The following is a 20,353-nucleotide window of genomic DNA, read 5'->3' as shown; positions in this document are numbered from 1 at the left end:
CGCTCGCTTTTGTAATGATGGAATGGACTGAGAGGGAAGCTGAACGACATTGTGGCCAAAAAAAAAAAACTCTATGGTTCCGCTTGCTCTTGAGGGAATCATGGGGTTTGTTTTACCAGAGGAGGCCTGTACACATCTATGCTGGCGGGTACACATCGTGGTATGGTATTTTCCGTTGCATACATCTAGTTATCTCTACTCATGTTGTGTTGACACTCCAAAGAGAGAAGAGAAGATATCATCATCATGCCCCTTTGACCCTTTCCACCCTTTTAACAAGTTTCTCTAAGCTAGGGCCAACACCCTTGTTTTTCACTTTGATATCCTGCATTTTGACACTTTGGAGCAGAGCATTTCCCAAGTCACTTCACAAGAGCATCATACAAGCTGACCTTTCTTTCAAAACCTTCTCGAGCAAGCGAACTCCCATGCTTGCTCTTGGCAAGGTTTGTGCATGGTGTGTTTGTTTTATCCACGCTATATCGAAGACCTGCATATTAAAATGAAATAAATCATCCAATTAAAAGTTTATAGATGGAACATACATAGCAGTGGAGAATACATAAAGATACTTATGTTATAGCACCCATAACGCCTAATAGCCTTGGCATTCATCTGGTATTGCAAGTACTAGCTGTCTGGTCTGGTTTTAGAAGGTGACCCTTAATCTCTATCTAATCCGCCCGAGAGATGCCGAAATCAAGAAATTGAAGGTTCAAGGAGATGGGCTGTGACCTGCTGGAGGCTCCCCTAAGCTTGAAAAAGTAAAATTTCATGTAGATTTGCCAAGATTTGGGCTGTATGAGGCCTATGTCACTGGACTGCACAGTATCATTAGTGACTAATTATGATTAAGCTTGCATTACTACTCTAAACCCTAGTGAATGAGCTTGAGGTTTCTCAGAACTCTTCTGCACCTTCACCTTGAGCTTTGGATGTACCAATGTTGTGCCTTTGGTCAAACCAACAAGGGATTTAGTTAAGCCAAAACTCATTAGCCCACTGTTTTGCAGAAAACCCCCATGCTAACCCTTCTCTAATCACCCTAGCTTGGTGATTTGAGCCACAACCAATGAACAAACTCCTCTTGCTCCTCTTGGAAACACTTTCGAGCGTCTCAAATCAGATCACTTCAAGCCTTTCTAGAGTTGTTGTAGAGATTTGAATGTTGATGTAGAGCCCCTGTAGGTGCTCATCGCTTCAAGTTCAGCCTCTTGAGCTTTGAAGAAGAAGCCCACTCTTGTGCAATTTGAGTATCTTCACTCCATTGGACCACAAAGATGAATTTCTTACAAATCTCACCTCTAATGAATGCCTCACTCAACTACTCTCAAGCACAACGAAAGCATCAAATCAGAGGTTCTCCTCTCTTCTAATCACTATTTAGCCTTTGAATAATGAATAATATTAAGGATTACTAAGCTCACAAAGAAGCACACAATCCCTTAATACCCATTCTCTCTAGATCTCATATTAAGCATGCACATGGTTAACTTATTCACGAGTACACCAACAATAGCTCTGATACCATTTGTTGGCTAGAGCTAGAGCTTAACAAGCATGACTAATACACTATTAAAGAGTGAGAATACTCAACCCAAGAGACCAATGAGTGATAAGCTAACAAAGAGCTAAGCGTGAAGCTTATTGTTTCATGAGGGTAACACTATCTTAAGTACAAGCCTCGAGTGTAAAGATGAGATAGAGGAGTGTTTCCTATATAGATCCTGCATCCAAAGAGGATTCCTTTGAATGCCCAACGCATAACATCACCTCTTTCATAATCTCCCAAAAAATAATTTGTCTCAATGTCTTCTTTCATTTCACATGTTGCTATTAGTTACTAATTTTTATAAACTACACGATTGACATAGAGTTGTTTTTAAAATCATAATAAAAATAGACACACTTGGGACATATACATGATTGATCTTGCAAAATACCTTGGATCATAGACATGACATGTAAGTGTTGACCACCCGACTACTCTTCATGTTTGCTCAAACATAACCCATGTAGTACCGCTTCCATCCTGATCCATTGGCCTCACTAAGTCAACACTAGATGCAGGTCCCTTTGTAGAGAATTTGAAACCAAGCATTGATCCTCCTCAAATCCTTGCCCATAGGAAAGCAATCGCAATGAAAAAAGTCATACATGCAAACCTTCTTCGACTCTAAAATAGCATCAAGTCTGGATCCTCTAGGCAATGTAGACTTCGTTGCTTTACTGGGCCATCGTCTCCAAACTGCAAATCTAACCATTTAATTAATTAGTGTTCCTTGATATGGCTTTGTAAAGACATAGAAGATAAGAACTTTTTCAAACTTTCTTGTTTGTACTATAAGGGGCACAACTTATCGAGGATGTTTGATAACTTTGTCTCCAAAGAGTTTCTCCTTCTTTCAAAGTAGCACTCCCAAATGAAAACATAAAGCCACTAGTAGACCTCATGTCTACGACACTACTAGTCCAATCAGCATCTTTGTATCCATGTAGCTATATCTCTGTACGAGCCTGATAGAAAAGTCCATAATCAAATGTGGACTTTATGTACTTGCTGAGAATCCACCTAGTTACATCCAAGTGTGGTTTCCAATGGGCTTACATAAACTAACTCACAAGTCCAACAATATAGCTCAAGCAAGTTTGGCCTAGTAATGGTCATGTAGATCAAGCTACCCACTATATGCACCTATATGTAGTGGGGTCATCCAAAAGCTCACTTGTATCTATGGAAAGCTTTGTGTTCTACTCCAATGGCACTGAAATAGGCTTACAACCTATCATACCATACTTGGACAACATGTCCAAGCCATATTGCTTCTATAATAACAAAATGCCATGAGGTGATCTCACCACCTTTATGCCCAAGAAATATCGCAGCTCATCCAAATCCTTTATCTCAAATTTTTGCTTCAAAAGCCTCCTAACATCATGTATGTCAGTATCAGTATCACTAGTGATAATCAAGTCATCTACATAAATGATCAATAGTATATTCCCTCTATCTGTCTTTTTCACATAAAGTAAAAAAAATTGCATTGGATATCTGAAATCCAATGGTAACAAGATACTCCCCAATCTCATTTAACCATGTTCTGGGTACCTGCTTTAAGCCATATAGGGCTTTGTGTAATTTGCATACAAAATCTAGTTATGCATCTCACTCTCATAATCTAGTGGTTGCATCATGTAAACTTCTTATTGCAAATCACCCTGCAAGAAGGCATTCTTGCATGGTGATTTGTGTAATTTGTATACAAAATCTAAGTGTGCATCACTCTCATAACCTGGTGGCTCTATCCTATAAACTTATTATTGTAAATCACCATGCAAGAAGGCATTCTTTATATCCATCTAATATAAAGAACAACTCTTTGCTCCACCCATAGTAATGGCAGCTCTCATGGTTGCCATTCTTGCTAACCAGGATAAATGTCTTCTTATAGTCAATGCCATAGGTCTGCGCATTGCCCTTGGCGCAGCCAATCTCACCTTATACCTTCTCTCATTGAACAATGCCATAGGTGTGCTCATAGCCCTTGGCAGCCAATCTTGCCTTATACCTGCTCTCATGAAACAAAGGCTCCGTTATGCTTGACCTTATATACCCACTTACATCCAATTGTCTTCTTTTTTTAGGCAAAGGCACTAACTCCCATGTTGCATTTGCATCCAATGCTGCAATCTCCACATTCATGGCATCTTCCCATTTTTTATTTCCAAATGCCTGCTTAAAACAAGTGAGCTTTAACTCATGTATTATTTTAACCATGTAAGCATAATGACAAGATGTATATCCATTATATCTCAATGTGTTGACAAAACAGGGTAGCTAATCCTTGTAGACTTGCGTACACCTAGATCATTGCTAGGTGTCCTCAAAATAGGCCTGGTTCTCCTTACACCAGAAGTAACCACAAACGGAATGCCAAGCTCCTTATTAAGGCTCTACTCAAAGCCACTAACGTCAGTATCCACATACGAGTGACCTGCAGGCAGGTACAAAAGGTTGATCTATCTTTTCCTTTCCTTTGCGTGATACATGTATACCTACTTGCATGACCATGGATTAACACTGCTAGTGGACTCTCCAAGTCCACTAAGCACGTGTTGGGTGTTGTTCTACATGTAGTGCAACATCAATACTTCTTACACGCATCTTCTGTTACCTTCACTGCTAGTGCATACCAGCTACTCATATCATCAAGGACAACATCTCTGCTTACTTGCATCTCATGAGTGGTAGGGTTATAATATCTATAACCTTCCTGCTCCAAAGATAACCAATAAAGATGTATTTCTCTACCTTTCACATTGATTTTTGAAGTCTTCCATAAAACATCAACCTCACTTGCAAACCTTACTCAACAGGTCCCAACTCTCACCAATCAGGGCTCCTCATTTATGACCTTGTTGGGTGCATAATTATTGAAGTAAAATGAGAAGTGAGGAACTGATGAATAAGACTTAATTAGACATGTGCTAGAAGAGGTAATGAGGGGACATAATAAGAGAGAACACAAACACAAGCATGAATCCCTTCACACACACACACACACACACACACATAGACAAGCTTGCTAAATTAGTGCATCACCATCAAGATCCAAGGAAACTAGAATTCTATCACTAACACACATCAAAAGTAGGAAAGCAATAAACTATAGGAGTGAGGATAGCTCACTCTAGCACTTATAGGGAATCTCTATGGCTCAATATGCTAATATGTTAATATATATCACACCATATCCAATATTATCTCAATATTCCTCATTATTTCTCTATGGCTCAATATGCTAGTATGTTACTATATATCACAACATATCCAATATTATCTCAATATACCTCATTATTTCGAATGTGCTTTACATTACAAGTGAGCAAGAGGGCTCCTTATATAGGATATTTCTCACTCTTCTCAAGAGTTACATTAAGAGATACAAGAAGCATTCAACTTTGGATTGCCTAAGCACGGATGTCACTATCACTTGTCCTTCTTGGCTACTTTTCACATGTCTTCTCAATTTCTTAATGTAAAGATTTGTTAACTTGGACGATAAGATCAAACCCACCTTCATCCCACACAAAGGTCCCTTAAATATACATGTCAAAAGTCTCATTAGCCCACATAGGACCTCTAGAAGGATTCTTCTCTATGCATACTTCCATACTCCTCCACATGCCTCCACAAGATTAGCATGTGTTATGCATCTTGTTCCTAGAGTTACCATTCCATTTAAACATAAGGCCCACTCCTATTTTATGACTCATCACACATTCTATATACATTTAGCACTACATCCCATAACATTGTATTTATAAATCATACACATGGTATTTATAATAAACACTCCACTTATTCTCACACCTTGTACAAAATATTACATGAAATCCCTTGGAATCCTTCATGTTTGGAGCCGGATCATCATAAGGCCATTAAAGATGATTCCACACACCACTACCAAGCTGCTAGCTTCTCATACAAGCTTCCTGGGGCTACCATCAAAAAGTCATGAGAAAGTATTCACATAAACTTAGCTTCTTGTATAGCCTCCTTCCTAGTGAGCATTATTGGCATACCAAATGATGTGGGTCTTCCACAGGGATAATCACCTCACATATATATTATACATTACAATAAAGAACCTTTCACAAAAGTAAATTTTTGGTATTATAGATCTCAAATGATGCAAATATAGATGACATTCTGGATTAATGGGATGAGGTCCTAATCCTTGCCACCCCACATGGAATTGGGTACAATAGTGGTCAAACGGCAAAAGATCAAATAGTTATCGAACCTACACCTCATGACAACAAACACATTTGTCACTTGTTTCCACCACCCACATGGCCAATGTGCACACAAGACACGACAACAGATGATGCTTTTGATAGAGGTCTCCCTTGCTAGGGTTGTGTGCCAGCCATCAAGGATTGTCTCTCCCTTATGCCCACTAATGTGTGTCTCACTAGCCTTTGTACATGCATCACTTTCATGGATGTAGCCTTATTGCTCTCATGGATGTAGCCTCATTGCTAGGTAGTGCTAGCAATTTTAAAAATCTCAATTGAGAATCAAACACCACCATCATAGGCACCATGCCATCGTCACTAGAGATGCAAGGGCACTAGACAATTAGAAGAACACCATTTCTTTGAACCTTCATCCTTCCACCAAACGAGAGAATTAATTTATTACTATGAGAGTGGGTAAGAGAGTTAAGGACTCTAAAATCATGGTCGTCATGTGTTAAAGAGCCATCAACTTACTAAGTAACATTACAAGAATTTATCATGTGAAAAAACATAGAGAGATAGAAATTGTCATTCAAGCTTCATTCATTTCAAGATTGCTACTTCCCTTGGTTATTAAGGTGATAGTGTCTATAGCTAGGTGAGGGTAGTTATGTTTCCATTCACGTGATTGGGGGATACGATAATGGTTATACCTAGATAAGGGTAGTTATGTTTCCATTCATGTGATTGGGAATATGAAAGGTCATAAGTGTAAGAATATGGCACAATAGAAAATGATACAACAAGAGAAAGTACACTAAACAATGCAATAGAGAGAATGAAGAAAATTTTAAAATCTTGATTATACCAAACAAGAGATAGGTACAATATGATGGTGTTGTCCACCTGTGCGCTCTAGTGTAGAGCTTAGATGACGATCTAGACAAAGTTTTGGATGGAGGGCATATAGAGTATAGGGAATATATGCTCACAACCGTTGGATACCTTAGCTTGTGCCAATTATGTCCATGTATAGTGCTACAAGTAGTGCGGTGTGGGCGGCTACACTGCATTGACGCGGCTCACTGCCCACATATTAATAACGCGTCCCAACCATGCACTGCCCACTAGTGATGAAATTAGTATCTGAGGGAATATTCCCCTAGACCCCATCTAACGCTTGTACCCCCCTCATCATCTCCTAACCATCAACGGTCAAAACTACGACCCCTTCTAGCATCTAAGCTAAGGTTCCCACTAAACATATGTGCACCAATGGCTTCTTCTCATAATGGGGGCCATACAAATGTGCACCATACATCAATGTGAAATACATGCTAAGAGTAGGGCATTGAACATATACTAACACCCCCCCTCAATGTCCACCCAAAGATGAACTAAGATTTTCTGAGCCCAATGCCAAGTCCATGAAGATGTCGAGTGAGTAGTCCTTCTCAAGAGCTTTGGTGAAGGTGTCAATGTAGTTCTGCTCTGTAGAACAGTACTCCATCTCCACAATCTCATCCTCGATCAACTCCCGTACATAATGATACTGAATCTCAATGTGCTTTGTGTGAGGATAAAACACAGGGTTCTTTGTAATGACCATGCAACTTTGATTGTCACATCGTAAGGTTGTGGTTGACCTCACTGTAACTCCCATATCTGCTAGAATCCTCCTCAACGATATTGCCTCACATCGTAAGGTTGTGGCTGACCTCACTGTAAGCGTCCTTGTACTCTGCTTCAGTTTTGAAGAAAGTGACACTGTGGGTTGCTTCTTAGTAATCCAAGAGAACACATTGGATCCAAGTGAGAAGCAATATCCATAGATTGACTTTCGCCTCTAGCATAGAAGGTACCATAACACAAGGCCGTACCAACGCTCAACGCCTCTCAGAAGATGAAGAAAACAAAAAGGATATATTGCCCGACGAAATGTCCTATTTACGAAGAAAACCCACGGATGCCCAGTGGGGCTGAGATACCTCGAAGCCTCTAAGGTACACGATGAGTTTTCTAAGGATTGGGGTGAGGAGTTCAGTAAGATATCATTGGAAGGAAGACACAAGGAGACAGTCACCCTTCAAGAGCCAGAAACACCTAAGGTTACAAAAGCTAGGCATCGAAAATGGAATAAAGCTTTGGCAAAAGCTAAATATGAGGCTAGAAAAGTCATGGCTAAAACAAAAGTGAGAATGAGAATAAACCAGACTTGCTCTCAGTGCCAGGCCACTTCAAAACCTACAGTGTTGTTGAGACGAACGGAAAGTGGTCTGACTGGGAGAATAGGCTATCCACATCATATGATGGCCCGATGGAAGTCAAGGAAGTTGGTATTATGAGACCAAGGGAGGAAGCCAGATCCGTATACATTGCTAAGGACTTGACTTTGGCTGAAGAAGATGAGCTCGTTGCCCTCCTTAAGGAATTTATGATCTATGTACACACTCTCAATGGGCGGACCATTTGGCTTGCTTAAGGAAGGTGTTCGAGCGATGTTGATTATATCGTATATCCCTGAACCCTTTAAAGTGTCAATTTTAGGTCAAACATGGTGTGATATTAGGACACATTGTCTCAAAGAATGATATATCCATGGATGATAGCAAGTTAATATTGGAGCTGCCACCTCCGACTAATTACAAAGGTGCGCAAAGATTTATGGACACGTGGGGTATTATCGCGCTTCATAATTTTCTATGCTGAAATCGCCAGGCCATTGTATAAGCTACTCATTGTCTTTGAATGGACTGAGGAATGCCAGGAAGCATATGATTGACTGAAGTAGGCATTGGCTAGCATGCCAATTCTACGACCCCCCAATCGGAACCTCATATTTCATGTGCATATTGATGCATCAAACTTTGCTATTGGTGGATGCGTACTAGCCCAACCCAATGAGTTCAAATTGGACTATCTAGCCTAGCTAGTTGTCAATTAAATGATGCAAAGATTAACTACACCACCACACAGAGAGAAGGATTGGCCATGGTTTACGCTATCAAGAAGTATCGACATTACATATTGGCTAACAAATTCGTATTCTTCGTGGACCATCAAGCCTTAGTGTACTTAGTGAATAAGCCTTATTGTACTTAGTGAATAAGCCTTGCACTACGAGAAGAATCACATGATGGTTGCTATTATTGTTGGAATTCGACTTTACATTTATGGTAAGAAAAGGGACACAACATGTGTTAGCCGATCATATGTCAAGAATTCCAAATGGGGAACTAGCAATTGGTATCAAAGATGATCTCCCTGATGCTTGTTTGTTCAAACTCGACATGGTACCCGAATGGAGCGAGGAGATATCTGATTATCTAGCTCATGGTTTTCTACGAGTTACCCTTGAACAAAGATAAAATGCGATGGCTTATCAAGCTTACTGTACCTTATCAATTGATTGCGGGAGAACTATATAAGCTAGGTAAAGATAATGTGCTAAGAAGATGTGTGAGAGAAGATGAGTTCGTCTCACGACATTGGATGAAGCTCATTCAGGGATAGCAGACGGGCATTTTGATGGAGAGATCACGGCTTGCAAGGTACTTCAAGTAGGATTATGGTAGCCTATGTTATTCGAAGATGCCATAGAATTTGTTAAACAGTGCGAAGAATGTCATCGTTTTGCTATCCCACAACACAGGGACAAGATGTCGCTCACCCCTATTATTGTAAGACAACCCTTCAAAAAATGGAGAGTAGATTTTGTTGGACCTATCGGTCCCGCGGCACACCCATCACAAGCTCGATATGTGATCGTGCCACCACGGACTATTTCACCAAATGTGTTTCATAAAGACCTTGAAGGATTTTGTTAGGCAAAGACCTAGGCCAGAAGGAAGCATGGCAAGGGGTTGGCTAGTGTAAGAAGGATGTGTCCACATTTTAGAGTATCTCTCTTGAGTGAATCCTAGAAAAGGCTAGAATGCCACAATTATGAAGTAATGAGGATGATGCATGCATGGTGTCCCACATACCACAAGGCAAAGGAAGAGCAGATAAAATGGACAAATCAATGTTGAAGTAGGTGAATACATTTTTTACTCTCAATGTGAAGTTATGAAGAGGTGGATGGCAAGATATGAAGAGGTGAGGAGAAATTGATATTAGGAGAGAAGAGCATTTAGGATGTGTTCGAGAGGATTTCCATTTCCTCCAGAGCTTGCATCACTTCCAAAAATTGTACTATTGATTAGATCACATCTCTATACATGCTTAGCACCGTATACCTGCCTAAAGTTGCCACTCAAGAACTGGAACATGCCATTAAAGTGGAACCATCAAGGGAAACATGCTCCTACATGACTTGCAAACCTAATGGATTCCCTGGGCTAGAATGGTATGTCTTCCATGACGACAATTCAGACACCGATTGGCTAAAGTATGTTGGGGCAGTTGAAGAACATGACCACTTCAGCCAAATACGGCAAAAGAAGTTTGCCAATAGCTTCAAGATTTTGGTATGCATGTCTGTACTACAGACTTGAAACTTGTTGAAAATATTGATTATAGGAAGTTGTTAAAACAAGGGCTTAATCATTTACCTCCTGAGCCTTTGAACCCACATTTGGCCATTGGTGCCCTACTGGACTGTGCGGTTGACATTGCCGACAAGCTCCAACTGGAGCCAGAGATTCAACTTGCAATCTCATCTTCTATTCCTGGTATTTTCATGGGCTTCATTCCATTCATGGCCATTGGTGCCCTACTGGACTGTGTGCGGTTGACATTGCCGAGACAAGCTCCAACTGGAGCCAGAGATTCAACTTGCAATCTCATCTTCTATTCCTGGTATTTTCATGGGCTTCATTGACAAAATCCCTAAAAAATGGTTATCTAATGATAATTCATGGGATAACTTTAGATATTTTAAAAGATTTTTACTTGATTACTAACAAGTTTATGATAATTGGGCTGGATAAAGCCCAATTAGCATAAACTAACAAGTTTTAAAAAATTTTTACCTGATTACTAACAAGTTTATGATGATTGGGCTGGATAAAGCCCAAAATAATGTTTCTTTTATTTGTAAACAGTTGGCCTTTTTAGTGTCTAAAAAAAGACTAGAGGGCATAGAGTTTTATACTCTCTCCCAGAATCCTTATGATACTTCTATACTCCTCCAGGAGAAATTGACAGAGAAGGGTTTTAGTTATCCTAACTCCAAGCAGCCTGTACTCTTTCCTACTTTCAAAATACATAAAAACAAATTTAGATGGATTTCAAATGCATCTTCTTATGTATTCACTGACATCACTGACACTATCACTCAGATACTGAATCTCATCATGCATCTTCTTATGTATTCACTGACATCATTGACACTATCACTCAGATACTAAATCTCATCATGCTAGATTTCCATAACCTGATTTGTACACAGAAACAAAAGGATATGTTTACTTTCCTTGGGATCAACACCAATACCTTCTGGGTGGTTGAAAACTCACCTGAGGTATTGCTTAATCTGCCAAAAACTATCTATTCAATATATATGGCAGATATCACTCAATGCTTTGAAAATATACCACTAACTGGTGATTCACGATTGATTAATATTTTAAATATTGTATGTGATTTAGTGTTTGAAAGAGGAAAAAACCTCGGTTTTTCAAAAATCAAAATGTCTAGAAATGCAAAATGGGTGAAAAAATCTATTTTACCTTTTCCTCAATCCATGGATAATTCTAAGTTTCAAGATGTCTTGTGCTGGTTGTTTAACCATAACATTGTTCAGCCAAGAGACCAAGCTTTCAGACAAATGAAAGGTATCCCCATGGGATTCTCTTGCTCTCTAGTAATGTGCAATTTATAATTTGCCTTTTTGAGTATAACATTTTTGTTAAGCATGCTTCTATGCAACATAAGGATATACTGGAAAAGCTTAAGCATTCTTTTAGATATATGGATGATATTTTGGGAATAAACTAATTTGAATTTGAGCATCGTTTGAAAGATATTTACCCCTTGGATATTATATCCATAGAACCTACCTATCTACAATTTTTGGATTTTGGAGATTCCAAATTCATCACAAAAACTACATATCTAAATTTATAAATAATCTTAGATCCTCCTTTTCTCAGAGAGTATTCTACTAAATACTCATGGAAAATGGGATAAATTACCTGTGATCCCAGTAGAGTTTGTCAAGAGAAAAAGTAATAGAACTTTCATACAAGCCAGGAATACTATCCTGGGACCATTTCACTTGGTTGTGTATTCATGTTCAGATGTATTTATTGCCTTTGAAGATGTTTCCAAACTAGTAAATAAATTTTGTTCAAATGGGTTTCAAAAGGCTAACATAATTAATTTGCTGACTAACAGTTTAGCTTCGAATGATTTGCCAAGGCTCAGATTTAACCCGGCAACTCTCCTTTCTCTCTTGAGGAAGTAGGCCCATACTCTTGGGCCCTACTGTCGCGCACAGCTAGAGTATGGTGCGCCTGGGTAAGGGTGGGCACACACACACACACACACACACACATTTCTCTTCTAAAAAATCATTTTTATTAAATATTCCCTGATTTGTTTTTTTCAATAAACTCTCATATTGAGTTCTTTTTGTTTTTTTAAGAAATAAACTCCAAAAACTAAGGGGGAGATGACTTATTTAGTGCCCTGATGGAGGGGTCTATTATAGTTGGCAATGTGAACACCATTTTGGGATTGTCATTTATTATCTAACTGCTAGTGGTTTTGTTTCTCTCTTGTTTAGAGTTGGGATCTCGTATTTGGTTTTTCCACAAATACCTTGTCTTGGGAGGGGCTCTTCTTGGTGTTTATCACTTCATGTCTTGGAGGTTGAGGCTCTGGATTTGCTGATCTGGCCTGTTTTGTGGTGGTTGTGGACTGGCACATTTAGTAGATACATGCTACTATACATTCTGGAGGGAAACCTTTCAAAGAACTTCATCTCCTATATAAGTTAAGGTGAGTGATCTATTTAGTCTCCACCATTTGGCTTGCTGTCATGACTCTTCTCCTTGCATGCAGTGGGAGACCTTCTAAACCATGTGCTTTTTTCTATTCTCATGTAACTTGGCTTACATTTTTAAATGGTTCATTGCAAGTTGATGAAGTATTATGCAGATGCTAATGATCTGTTGGGTCTGATAGAAGCATGAAGGATATTGGTTGTTAGGATATTTAGTGCATGGGATTGATGCCTGCTTGAGATTTTGCAGTTCTCTAAGCTCTATTTTTGTCTCGGTCAACTTTTGATCATCAATGGTTTTCATTGGTTGCCTGTAGATTTGTACAATGTGAAGTAAATGGTTCTTGGTGTAAGATATTATGCTTTGCTTGTTAATGTCCCAATGGATTTTCTAGTTTTTGCTTTGAATTACGTAGTTCCTGTTGGCTCTTAGAATCTTTTACAGTGTCACAAGCTGAAACTTTTTGGTTTAGCACTTTTCCTAGGTAACCAAAACCAAGTATGTTCTTTTTTGCTTAGCTTCACTATGAGTTCTGATTCCTTGAAGTTGCTAGCAGAATCAGCCTTGTTGTTCTGAAGTTTGCTGTTTGTAGATTTCACTTTTAGAACCCCCATAGCTATTTTTTTGCTGCTACTATATTCTACATCTACTGTAGGTTTCTTAACTAATAAATTTGGGAGGTTTGGAATGCCTACCCTTCTAATCAAAACCTAAATTATACTCGTCTTGGGAGAACACATCATGGCTTTTTTTGACTAACTGTATTGGAAAAATTTCCTTAATGTTTCACCTAGTCTTGGTAATGCTTGAGAAGTAGGTTCACTTCTCCTCTGCTCTGTCTATCTATCAGATTTTGAGCCTCCTCTCCAACTTCTGTATTGGTTTGGTATGGATGCCTTCTGTCCTCTGTTTAGTTTTTGGGGTATTTACTGCATTTTTGGGTTCTACTTGCACTTGGGACCTGATTCATGTAGTTTTCGAGTGGTCGTTGTGTAAGACCTGGTATCCTTTTGAGATAACAGTGTTACTTGGTGTCTGTATACACTGGTAGAAATGTTGAGGAGTTCGTGAATGAAGGGTTTTCTTGAACTAGTATATACTATGGGCCACAAATGATGTTTTTCTGGTCTATTTTTTGTTACATTGTTGCAAGGACAACACTTGTTAGGTATGGCTCAGGGCTTCTTGCCTCTATCTAGTTTGACCTTCATAGGGAGGTTTTCATCTAAACCCTTAGATTTTCTCCTTGTTTTCTACCCATGCTCTATTGTTTCCTAGTTGGTGATCATATTGAGTAAATTTTGTCCATATAGTGGGCATTAGCTTGTGTTTTTCTACTGGTACAAAAGATTTTGGCTTTTTCTAAAAATTTCCATATTGGGCTATGACATGTGATGAGACTTTTTACCTAATCATATTGCTTACTGACACAGTAGAGGCATCCCTTGACTGGTTTGATTATGGGTAGTTTTTGCCTACACATAGGCTCTACATGCTTTAATCTAAGGGTTAATGTGATGTTCTTTGTAGTACTGATTTTGGGATATAATGAAGGAATGAAAAAACATGAATAGAGTATTATGATTATAACTCATGGACATTTGTTGAGTTCACATATAATGGTCTGCATTTGCATATTAAGATCTCGATCCTTCTGGTGAAGTATACAGTGTAACTTTGAAAAAACTAAAGCAATTGTGGCTCAATTGGCAGATTTTTTTACAAAGCATAAAAAATCTTTTTCATTAACAAAAATGAAGCATGTGTGTACTTTACGGTTACACCTTTGGTATTCATTGGTCCATACACCATTATAAAGCATTTGAAATTAAAAGATAAGTCAGCATATCTAGGCTTGGCCTAGCATGATAAATAAAGAAGAAGTAAATTTTTGATGGGATATTCTCTCAACACTCCTCCCTGATTGGATAATTGGCTACCTGGATTTAGTATAGCTTGCCTCTTGATATAATTTCTTTTAGGGATTTTTTACTACATAAGAGACCTATGACATGTGTAATGTTGAGTGACATCGATGACAAGTGGCTGAGTCCCCTGACACCTACAAGACACATCCAAACTAACACATTTGTTTGTCTGTTTATATGGATGCAGGTAATAGGACTCACCTTCTCTGGATTGCATGTGTGAAAAAGAGTTTCTTTGCTGAGGATTTGCGTCAGCTTGTTGTGTTTTTTTCTATCACTAGATCTAAATTTCATCTTGAAGTTTTACTTGAGACTCAGTGCTCCAAAAACATGATGTATTACACAGATGATGAATACATCATGTTTTCATTCATATCTTGAGTATAGAGTGTCTTTTGAATTTGGTATTGAGCTGTAGGGTATTGTATTATGTTTAAAACAAAAACACACACTCTAGCTACAAGGGCTACTATCTTCGAAGATAGTCCAAATACTCATACTCAAACTCTTTATACCATAGCCGTATACAATTCTCACTATCATTGGGCTTTTAGCCGATAGTCTTAAAGATTGAATTGTATGCTGATTGAGGTTGGAGCTTAGCTCACAACCATGGTGCCCTTGGGTTGGTTGGTTTTAGGAAGTCTAGCTTCAAAAGTACCTTTCCTTTGACTAATACTCTGTTTTATGTCTCATAGATTTTACCCCTTTTCAAAGGGGTAGAGATTCCTTCTAACCATTCACTATCTTAAAGGTCTACCACCAGAATGTTTTGGCATGCATCAAGACCGAAGATGCACAAGATATTATCATGTCCTTGACAAGAGTTGTACCAACATGGCTCTCTTCTACAACTCCTCTCCTTTAATGATTGGGTTAAGCTTTTGGCTGAGCTAGATAAGGATAAGGAAAGTGGGATTTTGGCTCTTTTTGAGCATATTAGAAAAATCCTTACTTTTACAAAAACCCTTCATGCGGATCTTATGGCCTTTACTGCATCTAGGTCAGAATTGTCTAATTTCCTTAGCAGGCAATGTGGTTTGGAACCCGCTTTTGTTTTTGCTCCAACTGCTCCGATTATACCTACTACTGGGGGTTGGGAGAGACCCTGCAGCACGTGAAGCTGTCAAGGCTTTTCATAATGATCTATGTGTTATGACAGACTCAAGGCTTTTGGAACTAGTACCAAAAGTCTCTAAAGTCTATCTCTTTTCTGCCACCTAGGCAGATTGAGGTAGAGTCTGCTAGTGTTGCACATCGCTTATGGACACTAGCTCTATAACAAAGGTTTTCTGGCCCCTATCAAAGTTGAAACCTGGATGTTTTTGGCTAATCTACTTGTATCCACTTTGGAGGACTATAAAAATCAAGCTCTTAAGGGTAAGCAATTTTTGGATCGGGGAGAACTCATAAAATCTCCCTTCTCCATGCACTTCCTGGATCCTTCCAAGTGCTCCTCTCCGGTGGGGATCTATGGGAGAACTAAGGGAACTTACAAATGCCCTATCTCAAGTGTGCCTATAAATTTTTGGATCCATATGCCCCTTGTGAATCCAGTATCATATGGTTTGGTCATGCACTTTGGTTCGTACTCAACCATCTAGAAGACTTGTTTCCTGACAAAGATGCTGTTTTTCACCTATCTCTTCTCGTTCTTGGCTTGGAGGGCAGGTGCAAATAATCTTGTGATTGCATAGATTGTCTTCATTCACTTTCGTGAGGCAATGTTGGAGATTCTTAAGGAATTGCACAGTTCAAATCCTGGCAACTTACTTACTAACTATGGCCAATTTACAGGGGTCAGTTTGATCCGTGGGTTACTTTCCCCATTCATTGACACTAATCCCTCCTCTACTTTCCCTCCCAAAAAGATTTATGGTATTTCTAGTGGCACCCCTAGTGCTTTTACTTCTTTCTTATCTCCTGCTGTCTCACTAATAGCTATTCTAGAGGAAAATCTAAATCATATACTTTTAAAGGAAGGGGATGTGGGTTCCCTATCTGTAATCTTCAAGATCTGTAATCCTCTATTTTATATTTGTTTATTTCAGGTCCGCAAGGGACCCACTTGAAGATGGACTCTCTATACTCCTGAAGATAATCCAACTGATTAATGTTTTGTGCATTGCTAATAAACTCTTTCAATTTGTCTCTCCAATGAAGATTTTTTCATGTGCCTCTAGGGAACCATGACTGCTTGGAGAGGATTAGAATTGGTTGGAAATGCATTATTCCACTTAAGCATTTATTTTGCAGAACGGACTTCCTTCGTATGGGTAAAATCCCTCCTTGTTTTGTAAAGAATTTTCGAAATTTACTACTCCTTTTCAGGATTTTGGTATATGCATGTCTGTACTACAGACTTGAACCTTGTTGAAAATATTGATTTTAGGAAATTGTTAAAACAAGGTCTCAATCATATACCTCCTGAGCCTTTGAACCCACATTTGGCCATTGGTGCCCTACTGGACTGTGCGGCTGACATTGCTCACAAGCTCCCCAACTGGAGCCAGAGATTCAACTTGAAATCTCATCTTCTATTCCTGGTATTTTCATGGGCTTCATTGACAAAATCCCTAAAAAATGGTTATCTAATGATAATTCATGGATAACTTTAGATATATTAAAATATTTTACTTGATTACTGACAAGTTTATGATAATTGGGTTGAATAAAGCCCCAAATAATGTTTCTTTTATCTGTAAAACAGTTGGCCTTTTTAGCGGCTAAAAAAAGACTAGAGGGCGTAGAGTTTATTACTCTCTCACAGAATTCTTATGATACTTCTATACTCCTCCAGGAGAAATTGACAGAGAAGGGTTTTAGTTATCCTAACTCCAAGCTGCCGGTACTCTTTCCTACTTTCAAAATACATAAAAATAAATTTAGATGGATTTCAAATGCATCTTCTTATGTATTCACTAACATCACTGACACTATCACTCAGATACTAAATCTCATCATGTTAGATTTCCATTACCTGATTTGTGCATAGAAATAAAAGGATCTGTTTACTTTCCTTGGGATCAACACGAATACCTTCTGGGTGGTTGAAAACTCAATTGAGCTTTTGCTTAATCTGCCAAAAACTATCTATTCAATATATACGACAGATATCACTTAATGCTATGAAAATATACCACTAACTGGTGATTCAGGAGATTGATTAATATTTTAAATAATGTATGTGATTTAGTGTTTGAAAGAAGAAAAAACCTTGGTTTTGCAAAAATCACTATGTTTAGAAATACAAAATGGGTGAAAAAATCTATTTTACCTTTTCCTCAATCTATGGATAATTATGAGTTTCAAGATGTCTTTGGCTGGTTGTTTAACCATAACATTGTTCAGCTAGGAGACCAAGCTTTTAGACAAATGAAAGGTATCCCCATGGGATTCTTCTTCTCTCCAGTAATGTGCAATTTATATTTTGCCTTTTTTGAGTATAACTTTTTTGTTAAGCATGCTTCTATGCATCATAAGGATATACTAGAAAAGCTTAAGCATTCTTTTAGATATATGGATGATATTTTGGGAATGAACTAATTTGAATTTGAGCATCTTTTAAAAGATATTTACACCTTGGATATTATATCCATAGAACCTACCTATCTACAGGTTTTGGATTTTGGAGATTCTAAATTCATCACAACAACTACATATCTAAATTTATAAATAATCTTAGATCCTCCTTTTCTCAGAGAGTATTCTACTAAATACTCATGGAAATGGGATAAATTACCTATGATCCCAGTAGAGTTTGTCAAGAGAAAAAGTAATAGAACTTTCATACAAGCCAGGAATACTATCCTGGGACCATTTCACTTGGTTGTGTATTCATGTTCAAATTTATTTATTACCTTTGAAGATGTCTCCAAAACTAGTAAATAAATTTTGTTCAAATGGGTTTCAGAAGGTTGACATAACTAACAGTTTAGCTTTGAATGATTGGCCAGGGCTTAGATTTAGCCCGGCAACTCTCCTTTCTCTCGAGGCAATAGGCCCATACTCTTGGGATCTACTGCCTCAGCTAGAGTATGGTGCCTCGGTAAGGGTGGGCACACACACACACTCACCCACACACACACACACACACTCACCCACACACACACACACACACACACACACACCCACCCACACCCCCACACACACACACACATTTCTCTTCTAAAAAATCATTTTTATTAAATATTCCCTGATTTGTTTTTTTCAATAAACTCTCATATTGAGTTCTTTTTGTTTTTTTAAGAAATAAACTCCAAACTAAGGGGGAGATGACTTATTTAGTGCACTGATGGAGGGGTCTATTATAGTTGGCAATGTGAACACCATTTTGGGATTGTCATTTATTATCTGACTGCTAGTGGTTCTGTTTCTCTCTTGTGTAGAGTCAGGATCCTGTATCTGATTTTTCCACAAATACCATGTCCTGGGTGGGGCTCTTCTTGGTGTTTATTAGCACTTCATGGGTTGGAGGTTGAGGCTGTGGATTTGCTAATCTGGCTTGTTTTTTGGTGGTTGTGGACTGGCACATTTAGTAGATACATGCTACTATACATTCTGGAGGGAAACCTTTCAAAGAACTTCATCTCCTATATAAGTTAAGGTGAGTAATCTATTCACTCACTCAGTCTGCATTTGGCTTACTGTCATGACTTTACTGCATGCGGTGGGAGACCTTCCAAACTAGGTGCGTTTTTCTGTTCTCATGTAGCTTGGCTTACATTTTTAAATGGTTAATTGCAAGTTGATGAAGTATTATGCAGATGATGCTAATGATCTGTTGGGTCTGATGATAGAAGCATGATGGATATTGGTTGTTAGGATATTTAGTGCATGGGCTTGATGCTGCTTGAGATTTTACAGTTCTCTAAGCTCTATTTTTGTCTAGGTCACCTTCTGATCATCAATGGTTTTCATTTGCTGCCTATAGATTTGTAAAATGTGAAGTAAATGGTTCTTGGTGTGAGATATTATGCTTTGCTTGTTAATGTCCCAATGGATTTTCTGGTTTTTGCTTTGAATTACATAGTTCCAGTTGGCTCTTAGAATCTTTTACAGTGTCACAAGCTGAAACTTTTTGGTTTTTTTTGGGTGTTCCATATCCCTTTCTTTAATTTTTAATATACTAGCTATGTAGGTTTTGGACTTGGCAGGGTATACTTATACTACTCATACAAGGCTTGCTCTGGTAGCTTTTTTATTCATTTCTCTGGGCCTAATATAGTTTTTTTACCTGAGATATATCATCTCTCTTGTGCAGGGGTGCTAGCCTAGCACTTTTTCTAAGTAATCAAAACCAAGTATGTTCTTTTTTGCTTAGGTTCATTATGAGCTCTAAGGCCTTGAAGTTGTTAGCAGAATCAGCCTTGTTGTTTTGAAGTTTGCTGTTTGCAGATTTCACTTTTAGAACCCTCATAGCTATTTTTTGCTGCTACTATTTTCTACATCTACTGTAGGTTTCTTAATAATAAATTTGGGAGGTTTGGAATGCCTACCCTTCTGATCAAAACCTAAATTATACTGGTCTTGGCAGAACACATCATGGCTTTTTCTAACTAACTCTATTGGAGAAATTTCCTTAATGTTTTCACCTAGTCTTGGCAATGTTTGAGAAGTAGGTTCACTTCTCCTCTGCTCTGTCTATCTGTGAGATTTTGAGCCTCCTCTCCAACTTCTGTATTGGTTTGGTGTGGATGCCTTCTGTCCACTGTGTAGTTTTTGGGGTAT

General features: G+C 38.4%; 1 long non-coding RNA gene across 4 annotated transcripts; it reads left to right on the top strand.

The window, feature by feature from the left end:
• Window positions 1–16,693, top strand: LOC147641217 (uncharacterized). 4 transcript variants are annotated; one of them, XR_015269073.1, is made up of 4 exons: window positions 1–160; window positions 12,085–12,207; window positions 12,626–12,690; window positions 16,675–16,693. It is a non-coding gene; the product is annotated as an uncharacterized LOC147641217 (long non-coding RNA). The 4 variants fall into 4 exon arrangements; XR_015269080.1 differs by having other exon boundaries at window positions 12,623–12,690; window positions 16,675–16,689; XR_015269072.1 differs by lacking the exon at window positions 16,675–16,693 and adding an exon at window positions 14,811–14,961.
• Window positions 16,694–20,353: the final 3,660 nt, after the last annotated feature.

This window comes from Cibotium barometz, chromosome 2 (genome assembly GCF_041138505.1).
Source record: "Cibotium barometz isolate CiBa-2024 chromosome 2, ASM4113850v1, whole genome shotgun sequence".
Lineage (NCBI taxonomy): Eukaryota > Viridiplantae > Streptophyta > Polypodiopsida > Cyatheales > Cibotiaceae > Cibotium > Cibotium barometz.
This window is presented reverse-complemented; position numbering and strand designations above follow the sequence as displayed.